Here is a 19,510-nt window from a genome sequence, read left to right as displayed (position 1 = left end):
CCACCCTCTATATTATCTTCAGAATACTTACCCCTTTACCTTATTAGTTTATTTATTAATTTATGTTTATGTCAGCTCCATGGACCTGAATACCATATTCAACACTTAAGCTCATATGTGCATATTAAATGTTCTAAGAAAATCCTTGTGAAATTGTGTGTGTCTTCGTGCAGAAAGGTCACATGACTATTGCAACTTAGCCAGCCGCACGTCCATGAGAGCCTACAGAAAGATCAGTTCTTTCTATCTACAAATTCAAACCATTGCTGCTATGTCTATGTTTATTTTTTTGTAGGTTCTCATTAAACAACTGACGATGGGTGTCATCATCATCCTGGCGATGATTATGATGACTAAATGGGTTTATCTGCACTGTGACCTCAGGCAACACGTCAGTACCCAGGTCAACATCCTCAACCAATCTCCAACAGAAAACTTAGAAAAAATAGAAAAGTAAATTACTTTTGGCTTCTGAATTTCAACCGTGACTCGAAATGTACCTGTTTCACCCCCTACCTTCTTTAAGCACAAGGCACTGTCAGTTATGCACAGTAGTTTCATGACAATGAAATGGGTATAGTTAGGGATACCTGTATTTATTCATTCATTCATTCATCCATTCTTCTGTTCATGTACAAAGATTTTAAGTGAGACTCAAATTTTATTTATATTCATGAATCTTATACACATCTCCAAAGCCAGAAAACTCAAGGCTGACTGTAAAATCTTTAGACATGCTGTTTTTGTCACCAATTTGGTGGCAATCAGGGTTCAGGTAATGTTTATGTAGTCGTTTTGTCCCAGCAATATTTAAATTACAAATACTGAGAATCATGTGTACAAGCACGATGCAATGCAATCTGAACCTGGAAAAAACACTCCAGCACCTTTGATCACCCTGCTGATTGCCAAGTAGTGAACTCCTGTGCATTGACTTTTCAATCAACCACTTTTTTTGTCTCAGTCAGCTCAGACAGACAACTTTAGCTAAATCAATGCTCCTGACAATTGACCTGCACTGCGATAGGTTTCTCATAAAGGCTAAAGAAAAAAAAAACTGATATAAACCGCCTCTTAGCCTTTATTTTTGTGATGGAAAAAAGAGAACTCAGGAAGCTCTGAAAATGATTACAATTTGTACTGACTAGCGGAAGCAGAATATAATAAAAACACAATATAAAAAGGAGATCAAAATGTCATTCATCTTACATTAAAATATCAAGCAAACATTCATCTTACATTAAAATATCAAGGACAACAGGAACAAATGAAACTATTCAGCTCAAGTGTATAAAAATAGGGAAAAAACAACATTTGTGTTACAGACAAATTCATCTCCAGCTCTGCTTTCTTCATAATTCAGGCCAAAGAATAGAATAGTGGAATGCTCCCTGCCCAGCCTAAACTCTCCCCTGTAGCTGGAGAATGAGCCACCCTCCAAAAAATAGGCAGTGGAAGAACTCCTGCCTAAAATTCAAGACAATGTAACCTTGGCTAAGTCACATCACATTTGAGCCTGTTTTCCCATATGTGAAATGTGACGGTTGGAGATGAGTTCAATAGTTTCTATTACTTTTAGCATTAGGATAGTTTGGTTTTTACAACCTGCATTAAAAACAACTGCAGCAAAAAAAAAAAAAAAAAATCTTGATAATTTTATTTTCTCCTTTCAGTGAAAGTAAAACATGAATTATTTAATTCAAATTGAAAAACATATAACTTTGGTCCCTCTTCTTGTTCCTCATTTTCCCAATAGTATTTTTTAAATCCACATCCATATCATTCAGGACCTAAGGTTATTACTTCCTAATTTGCATCTTCCAAATTTGCTACTTTATGGCACTTACATTTTAATAAGCAAGTTGGTGTTTTCTTTCAGGAAGAGATGTTCTCTGATGGGAAAAAGAACAGAAAGATATTATTTATTCCCTTTGGAATTTAAGACTATGCATCTTCTGTCATGTTTATTTTCAGCCTTTTGCAGGTATGCATTTTTTAAAATTAAACTTTTAATTTCGAGATAAATTTAGGAGCACTTGCTTGTAAAAATAATATGGGAAGATCCTGTGTCCCCATGCCCAGTTTCCTCCAATGACACGCTGCCAAATTACAATACAGTATCACAACCTGGATATGGTCATGGATATAATTTCTTCACCACAAGGGTCCACTGTGTTGCCCTTTTAAATTTACACCCTTCCTAACTCCTCTCAACTATTAACTTATTCTTCATTTCTATAACTTTTTTTGTTTCAAGAATGTTACATAAATGGAATCACACATTTCTGGGGAAGTCACGGACTCACCTAGAAGCCATCTCCTAGCCCTCACCTGCCCCTTAGTCTCTATCTCCTTTTTTACTGTGTACAGATGTTTAATATGTTTCCATTCAGCAGCCAGGGAGAGATGTTGGATGTAATGAAAAGGCATGACCATACTTTAAACCTGGAAGCCAGGAACAAGCAGCCCCAGCTACTTATCAGGGCAGGAACTCTTAGTGGCAGAGTCCCTTCCCCTGGTGTTGTATAAATAGTCAACACTCAAACAGCACAGATTTCTCTCTCCTCTCTGATGGGAAGTGAGGCGAGCAGAGCTGCCATCCATAGATCCTGACCCAAGCAGCTGGCCTCCCCAAGAGACCAGCAATAATGGGATCTCTTTCCCCTGCTCTTTTGGACACTTGTGCTGTGTAAGTCATAAAGCAGCCATTTGCAGAAAGTTTTCTGTTGCCTGAGCCTGTATTCCCATGACATACCTTACAGCAATTTGCTCCACAAACAGTATGTAGCTTTCCAGGATTCTTTTTTTTTTTTTTTTTTTGTCACTCATCACAACTCCCTGGAAAGTCATGCAAATTGTTGCCTGGATCAACAACCCATTCTTTTTTATTGCTGATTAGTATTTCATGGTATGTACATGCAGTTTTGTTAAACCGTTCACCTACTGAACAACATCTAAATTATTTGCAGTTTGGAGCAAGTACAGATAAAGCTGCTATAAGCACTCGTGCAGGTTTTCGAATGAACATAAGTTTTCATTTCTCTCAGATAAATGCCCAAGACTGCAATTTCTGGCTTGCATGGTTATTGCATGTTTAATTTGTGAAAACTCTGACAATTTTCCAGATTGCCTATACCATTCTAAATCCCCATCAGCAATGGATGGGATGCAGCGTCTGCATCCTTGCCAGTACATGGTGTTATCACTATTTTTTTATTCTAGCCATAATGATAGGTTTGTACTGACATCACATTGTGGTTTAAATTTTCTTTTCTCTAATGGCTATTGACATGGAACATCTTTTCCTGTGCTTATTTACTGTCTATATATCTTTTCAACAAAACGTCAGTTCAGGTATCTGGCCCATTTTCTAACTGGATTATTTTTAACTGCTGAGTTTTGAGAGTTCTGTTTATTTTCTAGATACTAGTGCTTTGTGTTGTGCATATGGTTTGAAAATAGTTTCTCTCAATCTATAGTTTTTCTGTTATCCTCTTACTGGGGCATCTCACCAAGCAAAAGTTTTAAATTTTGAGGAGGTTCAATCTATTTTGCTTTTGTATATCTCTGCCTAGCTTAAACTGAAGAGTTTCTTTTATTTTTATTCTAAAAGGTTTATAGTTTTGCATTTTACATTTAAGTCCATGATCATTTTGAGTTAATTTTTTAATAAAGTATAAGGTTTAGGTCAATCAGGTCAATAAACCATAAATGCATTTAGCTGAACAAGGGAACCAGTGGACTTAGCATTGTACTTCAGGGAAAAGCTAAATCTAATCATAAAGGAATTTGAAGGAAATTCTCCTGAATTTGGCCAGGATTTTGAAGACTTTGCAACACCAAATATCATAAAACAGTGACAAACATCTCCCATAACCTAGAACTAAAAGTCTCTTAGACTGCTTGAATTGTTGGATTTGAAAAGCATAGCACTGAAATCGTTGTTGAAATGAAACAGCAAAGAACTGTTGAAGACAAAAGAAAATTAGGCATGTAAATTATAAATTAGCTAAGAAATAACTTTCCAATTTTACCCCAGTTATAAATGCAATGTAAAGTTAACAATATTAGTATTTAAGACAGTAGCTCTCCCCTGCATCTGTCACAATTCCTGTTTTATTTCCTTCATAGAAACATTCATTCTCTAACATTATCTCATGTGTTTATATATTCCCTGCATAATATCTATCTTCCCCTTGAAGAAATGTAAGCTGTAGGAGGATAGACACATTGTCTTATTCACCACTGTATCCACAAGGAACACTAAGTAGCCATGCCATTGAAGAGATGAATGAATAAAAAGTTTCTCAGGATAACAAACAATGCTTACATCTGTTACAAGGAGAATAAGCGAAAAGAAATAGTCATCTTTAATACAAACTTCCTAGTATTTTAAGAAGCCTCAAATAATTTGTGCAAAAAAATTATCCAGATAATAAATATACTGTGCCTTGTAAATTAAACACCTGTTGAGACATAATTAATACTCATTTAAAAGAATGTATTCCTGTTTATTTTATAATTAATATTGATACTGTATTAAATGGGCTTCTAGAACTTAGGTACAGTATACATACTTTGTATCTATCAGAAATAAAGATTCAGTTTACAATTGTATAAATTAAAACTATTCACAAGTCATAGATGTTTTGAATGAGGGGTTTTCTACATGCAACTTTTGTCCTGCTTTTTCAGGTAACATGAACCATATTCAAAAGTTATACATTTTTTCAGAACCATCATTGGGATGTATACTTAAAAGTATTTCGGATGTGTGTATGTGGACTTTTAGTTTGCATAGGCCATGTCTACTGTTTATCTACTAAAAATAATGCTATAATAAATATTTTAATGCCTTAAGATTTTCCCTATATTTTTTATTTGGTCTAACCTTCGAGTAGGAGCTTAATTACCTAGGAGCTAAATTACAAGGTCATATGATATCAACATCATTAAAGTTTTTTACTCATAAGAATTTATTTAGTCATTTATTTGTTCATTAAAGTCAGTTTCTAAGAAATTTTACAGAACTTATTGGTGAGAGGTGGTTTTGAAATATTTCAAAAATAAAATTCTAATAAAATACTCCTGGAAGATACTATATTTTGAATTCAAAAAATCTGAAATCAACTTTTATATAGGACAAAATATTTTACAGGATTATTATTAAAGAGAGGCACTGGATTATACTGGGTCATTTATAATGAACTTCGTGAGAAGATCCATTCAGAATCCATGATCAGAAAAAGTCTCTCTCTTTTTCAGTTGTGCCACCAGACAACGTTAGCTTCTTTGCTCTAAGTGGTAAGAAGCTCGGGTCAATTTTTGAACCCAATGACTGCAGTGTTTATGAACCAGAATTTTGTTACAATATTTCTTCGTTTTTCCTCTTTTCCTAGGGAGGCTAAGGATAGGAAGGACAGATCGGGAGCTACACAGGAAATTTAGTACACATAATTCCATATAATCTGCTCAACACCTGCATAATATAGTTAAGATTCCCTTTCAACCAATAAAATTAATACACAGAGATTGAATAACTTGACTTTTACCATATAGTGATTCTTGGCCTTATTATTTTCAAGGTTATATTATAAGTTGCTACAAGCCTCTTAGAAATAAGGATGATAAATAAATAATGTAAGCTAGTAACTTCAAATCAAAAGGACATTTTACTTAGGGCTGAATATCACTGATTCATAGAATGAACATTGGTGTCTGAAGGAAACCCATCACCTTGTCAGGCCTATTCTTTGCCAAATAAGGCCAGAAAGGTGGCCTAAGTGACACAAGGCACATAACTGGCTCTTAGCTATTTTTTTCTCTTCTGCAAAATAGAGTGGAATTCTTCTGTGCAGCTCATTTTCACCTCCTGTGTAAGAATCTCACCATCTACTCATCTCAGGACCCATGGCACTGCTCTCAAGGAAAGAACATAAGTGAGGTTTAAATGTATTAATAGAATCCATTTGATCTAAAATATGATGAGAAGATATGACAAATAAATATGTGAACACTTAAGTTCAAACATATTTTTATTATTCTAAAAAAAGGTTTATTTAAATTACCCACTGTTACCATAATAAGATCTCTATTCTCTAGGCTTGTTAGTTGGTTGATTCATTTACATCATTAAGAACAAAAGATGTAAACCAATACCTCATTTAACTATTTCTAGAATTTATCCTAAGGATAGTGGCAGGAAATTTAACAAATAAGTATGTATAAAAATGCTAATAACAGCATTTACTTTATTTTTACCATAATGTTTTAAAAAAATAGGAAAAATGGGATTCAGGTGAAATTTCCAATAATAGGAGATCATATAAATAATAACACATCATACAAAAGAATTCAATAATTCAAAATCATGATGCAGACCCATATTTATGGACATGAATAAAGGATAACCCCGTTTACTTATCTGAAGAAAACTGATATTGCTATATATTTTTAGGGATACCAAAATGCTTAGAAGTATTCTAAAATGCTCTTCGGGTTACATCTATATAATAGGATCATGAATGAGTTACACATTTTTCTTTATGTATTTCCTCATTGTCTTTATAAAACTTTTTAAAAGAGGCAGTATTATTTACAATCAGTAAAAGGACAAAGTGATTTTTATCTATAAAAGTTAAATTTACTTTTTAAAATATCTACCTGAAATTAACTTACAAAAATATTAAATCATAATGAACTTGGCTTGAAAATGCCCAGCAGCAGTAATCACAGATTTTTTTTTTTTTTACAAACTTCACAAGACACTAAAAAAGTTAATGAAGTCACTGGATTAGAATGAAAAGTTTGCATAGCTATCTTGTCATTCATTGAGACATGTTTCCTATTTCTTGTATTTTATCTTATGTTTCATGCCTTGTGGGCTGTATGAGGCAGAAAAATATCGCCTCAAGCATGTCCATGTCCTAATCCCTAGAAGCTTTACATGGCAAAGTGGAATTAAGGTTGCAGATGGTAGTGAAGTTGCTAATCAGCTAACCTTAAAATAGGCAGATTACCCTGAACCACGCAAGTGGTCTCAGTGTATATACACGCATCTGCAGAAAGTCAGACTTAGCCTGACGTAGCAAGAATAAGTCTTGACAACTGCTAGCTTTAAAAACGGAAAGGAGCCATGAGCCAAGGAATGCGTGGAGGTTCTAGATGCTGGAAAAGGCAAGGACACTGATTCACCCCTATAGGGCCTCCAGAAGGAACACAGCCCTGCCCTCCCAACACCTTGAGTTTAGCCCAGTGACACTTGTTTCAGTCTTTGTATCTCCAGAACTGTAAGAAAATAAATTTGCATTGCTTTGATATACCAAGTTTGTGGTGATCTGCAGTAATAGGAAATGAATACAGGCCTAGATATTTTCATTAGATTATTCTGAAGTTACATGTAAAGCTTCTGTTCCACTTCTAATGCTAATACATTATTGTCATAAATAAGAAATATATCCTTAGATCAAGAAGCTAGTTTTTATCCTGTTATATTCATCTTACCCGGAGAGCTACATAGACACACACGTACACTCACACCATCGTTTTTATATCTTTGACTCGTTCATCTCTAACCAAAATTTTAAGTTATTAAAGTTCTACTTCGATTCATTCCCAGAATTTTGACTTCTCAAAAATGTATTTACCACAATGGCATTTCTCTAACTACCCCACTTCCTCTCACCTCACCTCCCCAGGTTTAGTTACATTAAACCTGATCAAAGAATGAGCTCCTGACATCGATTCTCACTCATTCAAAAAGAGGCATTAGTATGCAGTACCTGCTGCAACCACAAGAGGATGCACTGTCCACAGATTAGGGCTTTGATGTCACATCTTCATTAGAGCGTTGGGCTCGGGCAGAACAGCCACTCCCTGAGGCCCTCCGAGTCACCATCCTAGCTGGGGCCACAAGCTGACTGCAGAATTCTGGATCAGCGTGAGCTAGGTGATCACAGAGTCATCAATCCAGAGCCTAGAACCACTTAACGCTTTCCTTCTCCAAGCATCCGCCTAGGTTTCCCCTGTAGAACCTTATGCATCCAAAACATCCCTGGACAGTGGGGATCACTGGCCACCCTCCTACTAACAGGAATTCTAAATGCCTCCAAGATTCTCTACCATCCATAATCTCTACCATTCTTGCCTTCAGAAAGGAATTTTCTGGCCCCTCACTCTAAAGCAAAGGAAAACAAATAGACAAAAGTAAAAGGTAACTCTCTGGAGTGCATTCCACTACACATGATAACTACAAGGTTTATGTGTTTGTTTGTTTGTTTAAGCAATAATCAGTATGTACTGATTATTATCATCTTGTTTGTACTATTAACTCAAAATAATGATGTAATTTCTTACCTTTCTCTTTTAATAGAAGCATCTGAATTTCATCATTCTCCTAAGAAATCCCTCAATGTAATGCTTTGTATTTCTACTCACCCTGTTCATGAAGGAAATGGTGTTTAATACTTGGGCCTCTACGTCCGTCCTTTTCTTTTTTTCCCTATATTTTTCTTGGAAATTTCCAATAGTAAGTAATATTTCCTTAAAATTGACAAGTAAATTTTCAAACAGTTAAAAACGTTCTACCAATGTAGAATGAATATATTTGCAAAAATCTATTTATTTCACTAGTGAGGGAGCCAGCAAGATGGTAAAGTTTAAAGAGCATTTGAGAAACAAAACAGATCTCTCAGAGATCTGCTGAAATAGTTTGCTAAGCTAGACACACAGATTCCTGTCTTACGGAAAAGGAAATGGTAATCCTTGGGGTTATCTGTTCATTTGTCTCTGTACCAGGTATAATTTGCTTCTATACCAGACAAAAATCTACAAGTTAACATGTAACTTCACAGAGTAAATCAAAGTAAATATCTTCTCCTAGAGAAATAATCCTTAAATGTTAAAGTATGACACTGAGAAAACATGCTGTCACCCTTTATTTTTTTTCCAAATTTCGGGTGATTTTTCCTATCACAAGTAGGGAAATCACTTTTTCCAGGATGCTTTCTTTCAAAATTAATGTTCTGGATTTTTACATATTCAGTCTGCCCTTCTGGTCATGGTGAACTCATTCATCTAATATTTTTAACGTCTCCCATTTGCCAGGAATTTGTATTGTATTCCATTTGCTGGATACATTTGTATAAAAATTTAGACATCACAAAGTGCTTTCACATCAACAGTCTTAATTTTTCTTCAGAATTTAATGAAATTTCGTGGTAATTCAATAAGAATGCAACACATTCCAAAATGTATTACTCAGAAAACACATTTGAAATAAAATGTTTACATTTTACTTATTTAATTCTCACAATAACCTTAGAATGAGGGTTTCCTTCCACATCTGGAAACTGAGGCTCAAAGATAGTAATCTCCTTGTGCAAGAAAGCAGAGAAGTTACAAAGCCTAGGTACCTTCCACTAGACTCACGGCCTTACACTAATATTTTTCTTAAAGCAAAGCAACAACATGAGGGTTAAAGTTTTCCATTTAAAGTTTTTATTTGTCGTGCTTAAATACCAATCTGTGACAAAAACTGAAGAGATCATTCGAAATCATTTGCTAAATAAAACTCTATAATTGATAGTTCTATAAATTTATAATTAGGGTAAGATTTCCCGCTTAAATAATTGCTAAACACTGCAATTTCCTGATACCCATTAAATCTATACTTTTCTGTGAGATTTATAACCCAATAAAACTTCCTGTACTAGTTTCCTTTTTATCATTTAGATTTTAATTTTTGTCAATCCTGAGTTAATTAACCTCTCCAGGTGTCTCCCCTGATGTTTGAGCATCTCAAAGTCTCTGGAAAATAGTCTTTTTAAATGGAGGAAAAGGTGTTTTCTCAGATAAAATAAGTAACTGCTGAATAAAAGATTAGATTTCTCCAAACTGAGCATGATCTAATCATTTATGTACATTGAATGGTTACTATAAATTAGAAAGCATGAGGCAACAATGAAAGGGAATGTGAACTCCTCATCAGAAGGTTAGAACTCATTTGTAATTTTGAGCAAGGAACTTACTTCATCCTTATCAGCCTCATTTTCTTTTATGTCAGTTGAGGTTGTTGTGAGTAATAAGCTAGATAATGCATGAGAAAGTGTTTAGTAAACTTAAAGGGAAACAAATGCTAGATGTTAGTACTGTAAGAGACACACTCCAGCACACTGAGCTTCTTTTAGGTCTTTGAACTTGCAATGTTCTCTCTAATGCAGGAGACTGTTACATGATCTTCCCTCTGCCTGGAATTCTCTACCGCCTCTTCCCTGACTCCTGCTGCCCTTGAGATTCCTGCTTAGAGAACACATCCTCTAGAAAAGTTCTTCAAACCCAATTCTGGGATAGTTGCTGATCTGCCTTTTCCCTTCTCCATTAGTTCTTATTTACTTGGCCATCTACACATTAAAATGAAACTCTCTAAGGGGAGGATTCGCATCTATCTTATATACCCACCACTTGAATCAGTTCACATTATATGGTAGAGACTGAATAAATACACTGTGGAATTAATTTTTAAACCTCAAGTAGCATATCTCCATCTCATTACATCTAGATAAAATGGATTTATTGAGTACTTAATACAGCCTATGTAGTATTTATAGGGATTTAAATGATATGGTTCCCACTCCAGGGAGGTGAAATATTAGGATTTATATATCAAAAACAATTACAGACCACAACCTCTCTATACCAAAAAAAAAAAAAGCAATCACAGAATAATGAAAGAATGTTTATAAGTAGAGAATGTATTATACAGACAAGTAGTACTACATGTGGATAAAAAAATGGAAGTATTTTATTGAAAATTTTTAAGTTTGTGCTGATTTTGTGCTGATTTTCCATACCAGCCTTAAATCATCAGTATTCCAAAACAGAAACTCAAGCAGAGCACTCCTTAACAGGCCACTTCTGGCAACATGACAATTGCGAACTGGAGAACCTGGAGAATGCCGAGAATTTTCACAGAGGAGGTGAAGGATACTGTTTTGTTTACAGTCACTATTTGGCATTGTTTCCGCAGAGCCTTTGTTGCTGATTTTAAAGGGATTCATTCTCAGCAGTGGTCTGTTTGTCAGGTCATTATTTGTGCACTGTACAAACCTTCCAGTATCTTCTCTGCACTAACTGATTTTTGGTTCCAAACATCTTTCCCACAGAGGTCCCTGACTCACCGGATCTCCCTGTTTACCCAACACGACCCAGTTGCTTTGAAAGGAATTATTCTCACTGTGAAAACTGCTGGAAGAAAATTTACAGTGTATCTGATTCAGACCTAACTTCCGTTATTTCGGCAATAGGTATACCTAAAATCTATCACTATAGTCTTGAAATGCTTATAAAAACTAAAAGAAAAAAATGGCTTTGAAGCCATTTCTCCCTCCAAGGTTTGGATAAAACAATAACTTTAGTAAACTGTGATTTTGCTTTGTGTTTACATACATACATACATATACACACACATATATCAAAGTATGCATGCATTTTGTTGTGAATAAATATGCGTAGGCATATATTACAATATATATATTTGTATATACACATGTACATATCAAAGTGTATATATATTCATTTTGTATACACACACCATATATATATACATATGATAAACTTTCTTTCTATTTTGGTCATTCCTTCCAACTGTAAGCTGCAGTACACACCTGAGATGCCCTGAATATCAAACTGAGGACATCATCCTCAAGAAAGGAATTATTTTGCCAAAGTAAGGAAGTGTAAAATGCCATGTTAAAATATTTCCATCAAAAAAAAAGTTTTTTTTTTTTTAATGTGTATCTGCTTTAAGCATACTTAGCACTTCAGAAATGTTGAACATAAATTTAGATTCAACAGTGTGGAGCCCAAGAATTCCATAACAGGTATCTATTCTTTTTCTTGATTCCTTCCCTTGCACCTACATAATATTTGGAACTGGATAAGGAGAGGCAAACTTGTTAGACCATCATTTAAAATATTCTGTCCCTGAATAGACTAGTTTAGTATTTTCTAAATTTGTTTTACTATTAGAAAACCATATCACTAGTGCTAAAAATAAGGGTTTGCAGGGACCACTAACTGTAGCAAAATCTACAGAATAAAGCCTGTGTTTTGAACAAGTGTCTGAGTTTCTCCAGTACTTCTTAAACTTTAATGCTCAAACAAATCACCAGGGAACTTGTTAAAATGCAAATTCTAATGCAGTAGCTCTTGGTCATACCTGAAAGTCTGCATTTCTATCAAGCTCCCAGTGGGTGGCCTAACCTACTGGTGAGAGGACTATATTTCGAGTTGCAAGGCTCTAGCAAGGCATTATTGGGAAATATCGGTCTAGTCATTATTTCCCAAGGGGGCAAGTATTAGCTTGTTTAGTTAAATACTTTGGAGTTGAATTTACCAAGACTAGCAACAGGCCCTGTTTAAAAAAAAAAAAAAGTGCTTAGGAGTAAAGACTGTCTTCTTATCCTGTTGTGTTACTGTTCCATATATCTAGGCTAGTCATGGTAGAAATTGAATTAACATCTGATTAGCATTTATAAAATTCAAGTTTTTGTTATATTTTTCTGTTTGGTTGACTGTTAGGTATTGTTCAAATTTCAAAAGGAGTCGCTATTTCCTTTCTTAGATTCCTTCTGGTAGATATAATTGTTCAGACCATGAGTATTAAGTATATACCATGTGTTAGGTTCTGAACTGAACAAAAATATCAGGAGGCACAGTAGCAAATAAGGGTCAATCCCTAACTTTAAAGCATATGCAGTCTGGTAGTAAATACAAGATAAGGACTTAAATACCTTAATCTAAGGTAGGATTTTATAATAGTGCAACAGAAACATCACTGCTATTGTTACAGGAATTGAGAAAGGAGAGAAATTATGTCTGACTTCAATGTCAGGCAAGATGTACACTGGTCTCTCCTTGAGGGCAACCATTAAATGCTTTTAGGAGCCCTGAGGGATCAATGTTGAATGAATAAAACTTTCAGTGGATCCACTTAACATTCCTTTTTATGCTTTACAATATTTATTTGTTGACACCATCATCCCTCCAGAAAGTATAATTTTTATTTATGTATTCTATAATGCTAAAACTTTTTGAAAAGTTTGTTTAGTCCCCTTTTTAGTGTGTTTGAAAAAGTTATGTGAGGCAAAGTTGCCATGTACTATGTGGGAAGTGCAGTCAATTTGTGTAACTCTATTGAATTAAATAACCGTGTTAATATAATTTTTATTTTATAACAAAAGATTATGAAAAATTAATGTAAAATTATTTCTAGCCTAATTCAAATTTTTCAAAAGAAAAATTTAATTTTTGTGAACCATTTGTCTTATATTTTATTTCCAGAAGAAGCCTAGAAGATACGTTATCAACCAAAGGAAGTTATCCAAGCAAGGACAGATTATGAAGCAACAACAGTTCTATAATTTAGAGAAAATATTTTTCTCTTATTGTATAGAATGTACCTAAATATTAAAATATTTAAATTTTAATTAAAATGTAATATTAAATATTAAAAATGAAGCACTAATAGTAACATACAATATGGACTATATGTTTTTATGTATCGGTGGTTTGGTGCTGAGCACCCCAGAAAAGCATGTCCTTAAACTTAATCCATTCCTGTGGGTATGAATCCACTGTAAGTAGAACCTTTTGATGAGGTTACTTCACTTAATGTGCAGCCCAACCCAATCAGGATGCATCTTAATCCTATTATTGAAATCCTTTATAAAAAGAATAGAATTCAGACAGAAAAAGAGAAAGCCACAGGAAGCAAGAAGCTGAAGGTTAACAGAACCCAGAAAAGAAGGGAGTTTTCCAGGAGAGGCCACCACGTGTATTTCCATGTGAAAGAGGATACCAGGACCAGGGATTCCCCACAACCAGACCCCAAACGCCAGTCTTTCGGAAGAAAACATTGCCTTCATAATTCTTTGATCTGAACTTCCTTTTCACTAGCAAACCACAAGCTAATAAATTCCCATTGTTTAAACAACCCATTGCACGGTGAAACCAAAACAGGTCCTCACCCTAGAAGAAATGTGTGTCATGTCACTGGGAGTATACAAATTTAAGGAATGGACAGCTCAGGGACTAAATATATTAAAATGTATTAAAATTACAGTTAATACTTTAAATATTAAAATGTACATTGTGCAATGAGATTAAAAGATAAAAAAAGAAAATGATGGTTGATCCAAAGAAACAAGATAGAATTTCAGAAACATTCAACAAAGAAGAAAAATATTTTCAACAGACCAACCAAAGACCTTAAAAAAAAAAAGATCTCCAATATGCTCAAAGAGATAAAAACAAAGACAAAGAATTAAAGGATAGCAGGGAAATGATGAATTAAGAATACTAGAGTCTTTATAAAGGGATTACTCTTTATCCCTTGTAAAAAATAATCAAAGAGAAATACTGGAGTTGAATATCACAATAACTGAAATGAGAAATTCCCAACAGTAAATTGGAGCTGGCAGAAGAAAGAATCAGTGAACTCAAAGAAAAGACAGTTGAAATTATCCAGGCTGAGGGGCAGAAAGAAAACAAGAGTTTTGAAAAATACATAAGATAGACCCTAAGAACCTAAGAGAATGACAGCACAGCATCAAGTCTACCAATGTACACATTATGTGAGTTCCAGAAGGAGAAGAAAAAGAGAAAGGGTAGGATGAATAGCCAAAGAAATAACTGCAGACAAATTCCCAAGTTTGGTAAAACATAAAGACAATTTCAAGAATCTCAACAAACCCCAAATAGGATAAACATGACATTGGAGTCCAATTGTCAAATGCCAAGGACAAGTAGAGAGTGCTGAAAACAGCAAGAGAAAAGCAATACATTACATACAAGAGATTGCCAATAAGGTTAAGATACCAATTTGTCAACATAAACCACAGAAGCAAGAAGACAGTGGCATGACACATTCAAAGTGTGGAAGGAAAATAATTGTCAACCAAGAATTTTATATCTGGTAAGACTTGCTTTAAAATGAGGGAGAAATTAAAACATCCCCAGATAAACAAAAGCTGAGGGAGTTCATCACAACTGGACCCATCCTACAAGCAATGCTAAAGAAAGTTTTTAGACTGAAAAGAAAGGAAACTAAACAGTGGTTCAAAGCAGTATAAAAGAAATGAGGAACTCTGATAAATGTAACCATATGGTTAATTGTAAATGCCAGTATTATTGTATTGTATTTTTTAGTTTGTGATTCACTTTTTACCTATTACAGGTTCTGAAATGCAAATGCATCAAAAATAATGGTGAATCTATGGTTAAGCTATAATGTGTAACAAGTACAGCAAAAAGTTGGGAGGGACAGATGAGTATAGCAATGGTGTTTGTATATGCTACTGAAATTAAGTGAGCAGCAAATCAAACATAATTCTACAGATTTATGATGTTTAATTTAAGCTGTAGCGTAATCACAAAGAAAATACATGAAAAAATATATATGCAGAAAGTAATAAGGGATGCAAAATACTATGCTACAAAAAAATCAAATAAATATGAAATTAGGCATTTATAGAAGAATTGAAAGACAAGAAAGGTATAAGACTTATGTGATGGTTAGGTTTATACATCACCTTGGCAAGATGATGGTGTCCAGTTGCTTGGTTAAACAAGCACTGGCCTCATTGTTATAACTATGAGAACATTTCACAGAGTTAAGTTATCAGTGATTTGATTTCATCTGTGGCTAATTACATCTACAATTAAATGAGGAGATTGCCTTCAACAATGAGAGATGTTTCAGCCAATCAGTTGAAGACTTTAAAGGGGGGAAGTTATGATCTCAGCCATCAGAAGAGAAAATAGCCAACTGTTTTTCAGCCAACAAGCTTCTCCTAGAGAATTCATCAAGAACTTTCATTGGAGATCCTGGCTTGCCACCTGTCCTATGGAATTTGGACATGTGATTCCCCCCAGTCATGTGAGACAATCCTTATAAAATCTCATAATATTTACATATAACTTCTGTTGGTTCTGCTTCCATGGCGAACCCTGACTAATATAATTTACAAACAGTAAATTATGGTAAAATGGAGTCAAGTGTTGTTAGGAGTGCCTTTAATGTAAATGTATTAAACTCTCCAGTAGAAGATTAGCAGAATGGATAAAAAAGCATGACCCAACTACATGCTGTTTACAAGAGACTCACCTTAAATTAAATGGCATGCCCTTAAACAATGAAGAGAATTGCTTAGAAAAGATCTTAAGAAGAATGAAAACAAAAACAGACTACAACAACTTATAGGATGCAGCAAAGTCAATGCTGAGAGGGAAATTTATAGCTCTAAATGCTTATATTATAAATAAAAAAGATCTCAGATGAGAGACCTAACCTTAAACTTAGAAGAACTAGAATTAGTTCTAGGAGAACTAGAAAAAAAAAAGAGCAAACTAAACCCAAAGCAAGCATAGTAAGGAAACAATAAAGATTGGAGCAGACACAAATGAAATATAACATATTTTTAAAATTATTCACCATGATTATATGGGATTTATTACAGGTTTGCAACAAGGGGTTCAACATAATATAATTAATTAATGTAATGTGCAACATTAATAGAATGAAAGGGGGAAAACCATGATCATATCATTTGATGTAGAATCATTTGACAAAACCCTACACCTCTGTTCATAAAAACACTTAGGAACAGATGGAAACATCCTTAATGTGATAAATTATAGATATGAAATACCCACAGCTAACATCATATTCAATGGTGAAAGACTGAAAACCTTCCCTCTAAGATCAGAAAAAAAACTAGAATGCCTGCTATCACCACTGTTTTTCACAATGTACTGGAATTTCTGTGGAATTTCCACAATGTACTGGAAAAACAACTAGGCACACATGCAAACACACACACACACACACACACACACACACACACACAAAACAGTCTTCCAAATTGGAAAGTAAGAAATAAACTTTCTCCATTTGCATATGACATGATTCTACATATAGAAAATTCTGAACAATTCACAACAAAGCTACTAGATCTAACAAACAAAATCAACAAAGTGGCAGGTTAAAAAAATCAACAATCAAAAATCAGTTTTTTTTATACACTAGTAATGAAAAATCTGAATAGGAAATCAAGAAAAAAATCACATTTACAATACCAAATGAAAGAATCAAATATTTAGGAGTAAATTTAAGCAAAGATGTAAAGGACTTTTACACAGAAAATTACAAAATGTTGCTGAAATAAATAAAAATAAAACTAAATATATGGAGGGACATTCCGTTTTCTTGGACATTGACATGGATTTGTACAATATATATTGTGAAGATGTCAATCTAATACAAAGCAATTCACATATTCAATGCAATCCCCATCAAAGTTCCAACAGCCTTCTTTGATGAAATGTAAAAGCTAATCATCAAATTCATTTGAAGAGTCAGGGACCCTGAATAACCAAAATCATACTTTTTGATTTTAAAACTTATTACAAAGCCACAGTATCAGAACAGTGTGGCATTGGCGTAATGATAGACACACAGATCAATGGAACTGAACTAAGAGTTAAAAAATAATCTCCTACATCTATGGCAAATTGATTTTTCTCAAGGATACCAAGTCTACCAAATGGAAAAAGAATAGTTTCTTTGACAAATGGTGCTAGGTAAACAGGATATCCATATGCAAAATAAAGGTAAACTTTCCTCCCACCATAAACAAAAATTAACTCAAAATGGATCAAAGACCTAAAAATAAGAACCAAAATTCTAAAACTCCTTGAAGATAAAATAGGGAAACATTCAGGAATTTGTGTTAGGTAATAGTTCCTTAGACTTTACACCCAAAGCACAAACAACAAAAGAAAAATAGATAAATGGGAATTCAAAATTAAAAACTTTTCTGTATCAAAGGATTTTATAATGAAAGTAAAAAAGATAACTGACAGAATAGTATACAATACCTGGAAACCACATATCTGATAAGAGTTTAATTTAGAATATATAAAGGAATCCAACAACTCAACAACAAAAACTCAATTTACAAATGGGCAAAAGACTGTAATAGGCATTTTTCCAAAGGTTATATACAAATGGTCAATGAACACATGAAAAGATACCCAACTTCATTAACCAGTAGGGAAATGCAAATCAAACCCACAATGAGGTACCATTTCACACCTACTAGAATGTCTACTGTTTTAAAAATTGAGGATGTAGAGAAATAGGACCACTAGTTCATTGTTGATGGGAATGTAAAATGATGAAACTGCTGTGGAAAAAAATTGGCAGTTCCTCCGAATATTAAGTACTGACATATGACCCAGAAAACACACTTGCAGGTACAAACCTACCCCAAAGAATTGAAAGCTGGGTGATGGATAGATATGTACACACTGATGTCAATAGCAGTATATTCAAAATTGTTAGAAGATGGAAGCAACCCAAATATCCATCAACAGATGAATGGAAAACAAAAGTTTGTATATAAATACAATTGGAATATTATTCAGTGATAGAAAAGAAATGAAGTTCTGATAATTGTGACAACATGGTTGAATCTTGAAAACATCATGTGAGTGAAACTAGCCAGATATAAAAGGATAGATTTTGTATGATTTCACTTATATGAAATAATTAGGATATGCAAATTCATAGCATCAGAAACTAGAATCCAGGTTACCAGAGACTGAGGTAGGGGTAGGGAAGGGGGACTAATATTCAATTGGTACAGAGTTTCTGTTTGGGGTGATGGGCAAGTGATGGATGGTGATGGATGGTGGTGATGGCAGCACAAATTCTGAAGGTAATTAACACCAGTGAATTGTAATTTGAAAACAGTTAAATTGGGAAATTTTAGGTTATTAGAAAAAAGTTTTAAAAACCATAGACCTACATGACACAATGAATCCTAATGCAAATTATGGAGTACAGTTAATGGCATAATTATAATAATACTGTTTCATCAATTGTAATAAAAATGCCGGACTAATGCAAAGTGTCCATAACAAGGAAACCTATCTATGGGATTTGTGGTATATTGAAACACTGTTCTTTGTGCATGATTTTTCTGTTAACCTACAACTTCATAAATGAATCAATGTGCCTACTAAAGGTTTCACAGTGGTATACAGCAAGGGACTCCAACAGTCCAGGCTGAGAATCACAGAGTTAAAAACCAGGCAGGCAAATGAAGCACCTGTATGAGTCATAAAAGGGTCAGTAACACCTGATGGAAATGAGGGAAAGAACCAGGTAGAAGAGAGAGAAGCCAACATCCCCACAAGCAGTCATGGTGAACTGCAGAGCACAAGTTAAAATCCGCCACAAACATGTCACCTGAAGGTTCAGCAGGGACAGACACAATCCCTAAAGAGCACAGCTATTTTTAAACCAAAGGCCATCAATAGGCTCAAGACATGGAACTGAAGCCCCACAACCAACAACATGAACTTGGGTAAAACTTCCACTACACCCTTATGTCATGAGGAAAAGAAAACGGGGAGGGGAAAGTCATTGAATAACTGAGATGCTACC

The 19,510-nt window shown here is 34.3% G+C and overlaps 1 pseudogene; it reads left to right on the top strand.

Moving 5' to 3' along the window:
- Positions 1–316: 316 nt before the first annotated feature.
- Positions 317–19,510, top strand: part of LOC143656847 (ATP-binding cassette sub-family C member 5 pseudogene) — a 68,804-nt pseudogene continuing 49,610 nt past the window's right edge.

Source organism: Tamandua tetradactyla, chromosome 15 (assembly GCF_023851605.1).
Source record: "Tamandua tetradactyla isolate mTamTet1 chromosome 15, mTamTet1.pri, whole genome shotgun sequence".
In the NCBI taxonomy this organism is placed as follows: domain Eukaryota; kingdom Metazoa; phylum Chordata; class Mammalia; order Pilosa; family Myrmecophagidae; genus Tamandua; species Tamandua tetradactyla.
The sequence above is the reverse complement of the archived record's forward strand: the minus strand, read 5'-3'. Positions and strand labels throughout refer to the sequence as shown.